Consider the following 6814-nt stretch of genomic DNA (forward strand, 5'->3'; position numbering starts at 1 on the left):
GACAGTGTCTCTGTCTGGCTGCCCCCTTGGGAAGTTGTGGGAAATGGGAGAGGACAGGCAGCTTGGGAGGAGCAGCCTGGCTGTGGGGATGAGTGAGGATCAGGAGGGATCAAGCCAGGCAGTGGGGATCGGGTGGCTGGGAGGAGTGGAGGCAGGGGCTGTGTGATCTGAGCCGAGGAGGGGCTCCTCTCCATGGGACAGAGCTGAGGGGTCACGAGCTGGAGCTGCCGAAGGGCTGTGTTGGGGCTGGGGGGACAGACCGAGGTGCACTCAGGGGCTTTGTGTGCACAGCCCGCACAACAGCTGCCGACAGTATGGTTGGCTCCAAAGCTGGTGTTGACAGTCCTTCACTTTTATGGGAACTAAATTTACCCAGACACACGCAAAATAAAAAAAAAAAAAAAAAAAAAAAAAGGAATGAAAAAGATGGAGGGGTTGGAATTAAAATAAATTGCAGCAGCGCCAGCATCTGCTGCTTTGTGGTGCAGTCTGGGTTACGGAGAGGGGAGGAGAAGTCCCCGAAAAGGAGTAGCACTGGTGTTTACTGCAGCCCCGAAACATCCCCCATTTGTGAGCTGAGTGTGTTTTCACCGTGTTGCCTCAGGAATGTTTGACATCCAAGATGCCAAAGAAATGTACCCGCCGGGTGGAAAATGAAAGCCCAGGGGTTCTCCATCAGTGGGTTAGCGGGGCAAAAATGCTCTGTGTTGTTATCAGAGAGGAACTCTACCAGCAGCAGAGAGGCTCCGACAGGAAAAAGATGTGATGGTACTTGAAGCTTTTACCTCCTTCCTTTTCAGATGCCCTAGAGCTTTTGCTTAAATGTTTGATTATTCTTTCATGTCTTTTCACTTCCCTCCTGTCCTCTCAGGCCACAGGTGTGCAGAGTGGTGTTGGTGTTTTCCTTTGGTTGGTTTGGTTCCTGTATTTGGTGTCTGGTCTCCTCCAGGTGTGAGGCAGCAGACCCAACACGCACAAGATGCGACTGTCCATTCGGTTGGCTGCAAAGAATTCCGGGTTGGGCTTCCAGGAGGGTTCTTTTAAAGGTGGAGATGCTCTGGAAGATGCTCTACCATTAAAAAGTGTGCGGTGCCATGTGGGCACGCCTGCCGACACTGCGAGGGCAGAGAGCCTGAGCTGCGCCCCGCGGGGGCCGCGCCCTCCTGTCTCCATCAGCAAGGACGGCGGCGTGGCAAGCTGTGGCACCACCACACCTGTGCTCCCGAGGCACGCTCAGCCCAGCTGGTGCCGAGGTACATCCTTTGTCCAGAGTGGTTTGGAAGGGCAGGGATGTTGGCAGGTCACAGTGGGTCTGGTGCTAGCTTGGCACAGCCAGGAGAGGGTCCTGGCATGAACAACATCCTCCCCGCTGCGGGAGCCGCTGCAGCATCGCCCAGCTCCTGAGAGTGCAAGTGCCTCTCTGCAGCAACACAAGCCAGGCCAGGACGTTCTGCACAAGATGAAAAAAATTCTTATTTTTAAATATCACCGCCGCTTTCATGGACGTTCAGCACTGCAAACAAACGGTGCAGCCAGGGTTTGCAGAGGCTGCTGTCAGCAGGGCTGGGCTACCGGCCCCCCGCCGCTGCTGCTGGGCTCTGCGATTTAACTGGTGCCCAAACAGAGGAGCCGAGGAAAAGGTTTTGATGGCTTCGCGTGTGGCTGGAGCGGAAGAAAAGCAGCACAAGTGGGCACAGATTTCCAAAGTTCAGGAGAACACTATTTTTAGCTGCCTGCTGTCTCATTTTTCCAGATGACAAGTGCGCCGCTCTCTCTAAAAATTGAATTCTTCTTGTGTGTTTTTCGGTTGACCCCTAATTTTCTAATGAAAAAGAAGATGCTGAAAACAATTACTCACTTTTTAAAAATTGGAGCCAACAGTTTCTTTTGCTTCGTTCAGCTGTGATGTGACCAAGGCCAGAAGTTATGCTCTGGGCGGAGGTTGGAAACCAGGGTGGTTGGCACTGATATGGCATTTAGTGGGTGTGTAAAATGAGTGAAAATTATACCAATCAGTGAGTTATTCTCTGAGGAGGAAGTGCAGCCTCTGAGATGAGCTCTGAAGTCAATAGGAAATGCTGTCCATCCCACCAGCACCGAACTGTGCTGGGGACACAGCTCTCGATGCATGAGAGCTTGTCCAGCCTGCAGTCACTGCTCCTGTTCCACATGCTCCTCTTGCGGGCATGAGCAGCTCCTCACTGCTCTTCTGCCCAGCTTTCTGAGGCACCACAGCTCGTCTCACTGCTTTGTGGCACCAAGAGGTCTGGCCTGAGCTGCCCATGGGGGTTTCATGTGTTATTCCTCTTGCAGTAGCCAGCTGGAAGGATCCTGGTGACTCCAGTAATGCCACCAGTGCAGCAAGGATGGCTTGAAGCAAACGCAAGGCAGATGTGGTATAGGGTGATGGGTGCTTCATGTTCCTTTTGTGGGTGGGAACCGCTGCTCTGCACAGCTAGGGAGAAAATCTGGTGGCAAAGCCAGTCACTGATACACATAGTCCATAGCATTTTAATATTCCCACCTTCTTCACAAGCTGCTGAAGGCTGGCCACACTGATGAAGGCCTGCTTTCATCTCCCTGGCAGTAGTCAGTGCAGGCAGCACCCATAGTGATGTTTTCCCACTAAATGCCCAGCTGCTGGAGTCGTGTGATGCTCTTACAAGGAAAGGCTGAGGGAGCTGGGGCTGTTCAGCCTGGAGAAGAGACACAGCTGAGAGGGGCCCTCATCCCTGGGTGTCCCTGTCTGCAGTGAGGGCTCCAAGCAGGGCCCAGGCTCTGCTCCGGGGGCCCAGCAATGGCACCAGAGGCAAAGGCAGAAACTGATGCCCAGGACGTTGCACCTGAACATGAGGAAGAGCTTTCCTGTGCACTGGAACGGGTTATCCAGAGAGGAGGTGGAGTCTCCCTCACTGGAGATATTCCAGAACTGTCTGGACACAGCCCTGCGCCCTGTGCTCTGGGATGACCCTGCTGGAGCAGGGAGGTGGCACCAGATGAGCCACTGGGGGCCCTTCCAGCCTGACCCGCTCTGTCAGTCCGTGATCCTGCGATTCTGTGATGCAACAACCATTTCTGTTTTCACTGGATAGTGTCCCAGGCCTGCCAGTAGTGGAGAAAACTGGTCCATCGAGAGAGAAATGCACAGAACCCAATGGTGTGTAATTACTGCCTAAAACTGGAGCCCTGTTTCTGGGTGGTCAAGTGGATCAGTGTCACTGCTGGTAGTACCACTGTCTGCCAGCCCAGAGCAACTCCCAAAACCCAGTGTGGCTGGTGTGGTTATGGTGAGGATCCCTGAACATCCCTCTGGCCACAGAAAGGCCGGCTTGGCTCTCACAGCCCCTGCAAAGCAGCTCCAGAGCTCACATGCGAACCGGGCTGTGCTGAGCGTACACAACTAAAGCCTCCATCCCCTAGGCATCCCGGGAGCGCAGCGGATGCTCAGGGGCTCCAGTGTCCAGTCCGGCCACCACGGACATCCCCGGGCTGTTCGTGCCGTCCGGCCCCGTTCACACACGGCCGTGGCCCGAGCACTGGGAGGTTCGGGCAGCCCGGAGGCGCAGGCACGCTCCTCCGCGGGACTTCAAAGCGGGCTCCTTTGTGTGTGTGCGTGTTTGTTCCCCTCCCCTCAGTACGGCTGCTCTGATCGATGTGACATCACCTAGAGACGACGCGGGGGGACCAGACCCCGCCATTGTCCCCGGGCTGGGAGGCGATGTCCGTCTCCTAGGAGGTGGGAGCTGGGGCTCGCAGGCATGCTTTCATCTCGCTGACCTGCCCCGCTTGGCGAGAGGGTTCTTCCCAAGGCACCGGCCTGGGGAGAGGCGTCCCCACTGCACAGCAGAAGGGACACGAGTGAGAGACAGACACGCTCACAATGTTTAAAGACATCATTAACGCCCCCGTCCTGGAAGCCCGCACTTGCCAGCTATACCCATCTGTTGCTTTTCATTAAAGAGAGCCCGATCCTTTCGGAGAGGGGTGTGGAGGGGTGTGGGGGTGTGCTCGGCCCCTCCTCGGCACCCTCCATCCCTGCACCCGCCGAGAAGGGGGGCGGGAGGCAGCTGGGGCTGGGATCCATCCCAGGCACACGGGGAGAGAGAGCCTCCGAGTTATCCGAGGGCGGAAGGGAGGAGTGGCCATCCTGCTTGGATCCCACAGAGTGGCACTTCCCAGACCGGGAGAGAGAAGGCATCCCGAGGCTGGATGGCAGAGGAGGAAGACTCCACCAGGAAGGTGATGGGGGAAGGCTGAGGAACCCGTTGCTTTCTGCAAGGGCCAAAAATGTGCAGCTGACCATTTTTTAGCTCTCTGGGGCGGTGGATTTTTGGCCCACCTTAGGCAGGTCCAGAAACCCCTGGATTTCTTGTGCTGTAGCAAGAGTGGAGGGGACATCAAGAGGCAGATCCCCTCATACCCCTTTCCTGCCTGCCATGGAGGAAATCCCCCAAATCAGCCGGTGAGAGGGGTTCCCCTCACCTGCCACCCGCAGAGAGACAGGCAGGGGAGTGGGACTAAGGACTTCCAGGAGCTGGCTGGAAGGGAGGAGCAAGCACTCTCTGCCCCACAGGCAGGAGGAGAGGACACAGACACAATGCCTCCCTCCACCTGGGTGACAGCCACGGCCCAGCAAGGCACCAGCAAGGCACAGGCTAAGTGCCTATTCTAATGTCTGGTCCTTTCCTTGGCTGTCCACCACCGGCAGCTCTCTGGGAGCAGCTGGCCAGGATGGCCCCATCATCCCCCAGCTGAACAGAGAGACATCAACACCCTGTGCAGTGCCTGGATTCCCCCTGGAAGGTGTTGGGGCAGGGACCATTCCCCTGAGAGCAGAGCACCCAGTGATACCAAGCAGTCCTAATTTTGGGCAAAGAGAGTGAGGAGGTGATGGAACTGGGCTTCCCGGTGCCTCTGGGGGCTCCCAGCCAGGTGCAGTCCGCAGCAGGCAGCTGGTGGCAGGAACCCCCCTACAATGCCACAGCACTCCTCTTCCGTGCCCCACAGCCCCAAGGAGAGGGAGAACCTTTCAAGAGAACCAGGGATCCCAGCCGTGTTTGACCCTGGGGCTTTGCAGAGCACATCTCTGGCCATAGTGGGAGACACTCTCGTCCCCACCCAGCCTGATACAAATGTGGAAGGTGTCTGCAGGAGAACATTTGTCACCCGGGTTGGAGCCAGGGACACGTGACTGGTGCTGCCTGCCTCCAGAAGATGCTGGGTGGTGAGTGGCCCCCGCTAACAGCACGGAGCCAAATGCCCCCCTCGTACCTGCTGAGGCTCTGCTGGCTGTGGGGCTGCGCTGTGCAGGGGAGCATGAAGGTGACAGAGCACACACGGTGTCTCGGGATGCTGCGCCCACCCACCCAACGCGGGAACGGGACAGCAGGGCTGGCATCTGCTGTGGGCAAGAGCCCAGGGTTCTGCTGTTCAGATGGGTGCACGTGAGGAGATGGATGAAAAGGGGAAAAGGACAGTGGTTTGAAATCACGAATGCAAAGGGGTTCCTGTTCTTGCCATGGTTACCTGGGACAATCCTTAAAGACCTGCTACCACTGCTGGCACATTTCCCCATTTGCCCCCACTTGACTTGCCATGGCATCTTCACTGGGGGCAGGAAGATGGGGTCAGGCTTTGGCAGTCTTTGGGTCAAAGCTCCCCTTGATACTAAGCCATGAACACATAATGCTCTCAACACAATGATGGGCTTCATGGTAATGACTGAGGCCATCTCCTGTGGGCACCAGGGCCAAGCTGAGGACACCTCTTCACACTTCCACCCCCACAGTCTCTCCCAGAAACTTGTGCCAAGGATAGGCAACTGCTCAAAGCAGGCATGGCAGGGCCGTTCAGGCTCACACCAGAAGAAGGAAAGCAGAAACATTTCCATGCCATCCCAACAGGGGATGCAGCAAGGCTTGGCCATGTGGGCCAGCATCCCAAGGAGGGCTCCAGAAGATGTACCCATTTTGCAGTGACTCAGAGCAGAGTGGGGTTTTAACCCCGTGCTGAAGCAGCCTGCCTGCACAGCCATGCAAGGAGAAGGTCCAGGAAAAGGTCTGTCCCAAAGCCCACATCCTCTGGCCATGCGGCCCCGTGGCCAGAGGGTCTCGGTGCCTGACATGTGATGGTGGAAACAGTGGTGGGATGCCCACCCTGAGCAGTGACAGGGCTCTGCCAGGCAGAGGCTGGACATCTGCACCTTGCACTGTGCTGGGAAGACCTCGGCATGTGCCTTTCACCACCTCTTGGAGACACCGGGCATCCCTGCCTGGCAGAATATTGGGAAGATAAATTACTCAGGGACAGGGCTCACATCACCCTTCACCTTGCAGAGAAAGCCCAGAGCTGGCACACGGGGGAGTTCAAGGAGGGAAAGAGTCTCTTGCACGACCCAGGGGTGGGGGGCCTAGAGAGCTGAAGTGAGGTCCCCAGCAGCTGTGGCAGCGTGTGCAGCTCAGCTCTGGGAAGGGGCAAACGGAGCTTCCTGCCGAGGGGCAGCACAGGGGCAGCTCCAATCTCTGCTCTGTCCTGTGGGACAGGACCCAGGGAATGGCTGGAGCTGTGTCAGGGAAGGTTTAGGTTGGGTATCAGGAAAAGGTCCTTCCTCCAGAGGGTGGTTGGGCACCGAACAGGCTCCCAGGGAATGGCCACGGCCCCGTCGTCCAGGAGTGTTTGGACAATGATTTCAGGCACAGAGTGGGTCCCTTCCAAATCAGGGTGTTCTGTGATTCTATGGTTTTTGTCTGGATCTGTCCTTGGCAATCCAGCCCTGGCATGCCACTCTGCCTGGGACAAGCTGGCCTGGCAGTGA

The sequence above is a fragment of the Corvus cornix genome, chromosome 14, assembly GCF_000738735.6.
Source record: "Corvus cornix cornix isolate S_Up_H32 chromosome 14, ASM73873v5, whole genome shotgun sequence".
Lineage (NCBI taxonomy): Eukaryota > Metazoa > Chordata > Aves > Passeriformes > Corvidae > Corvus > Corvus cornix.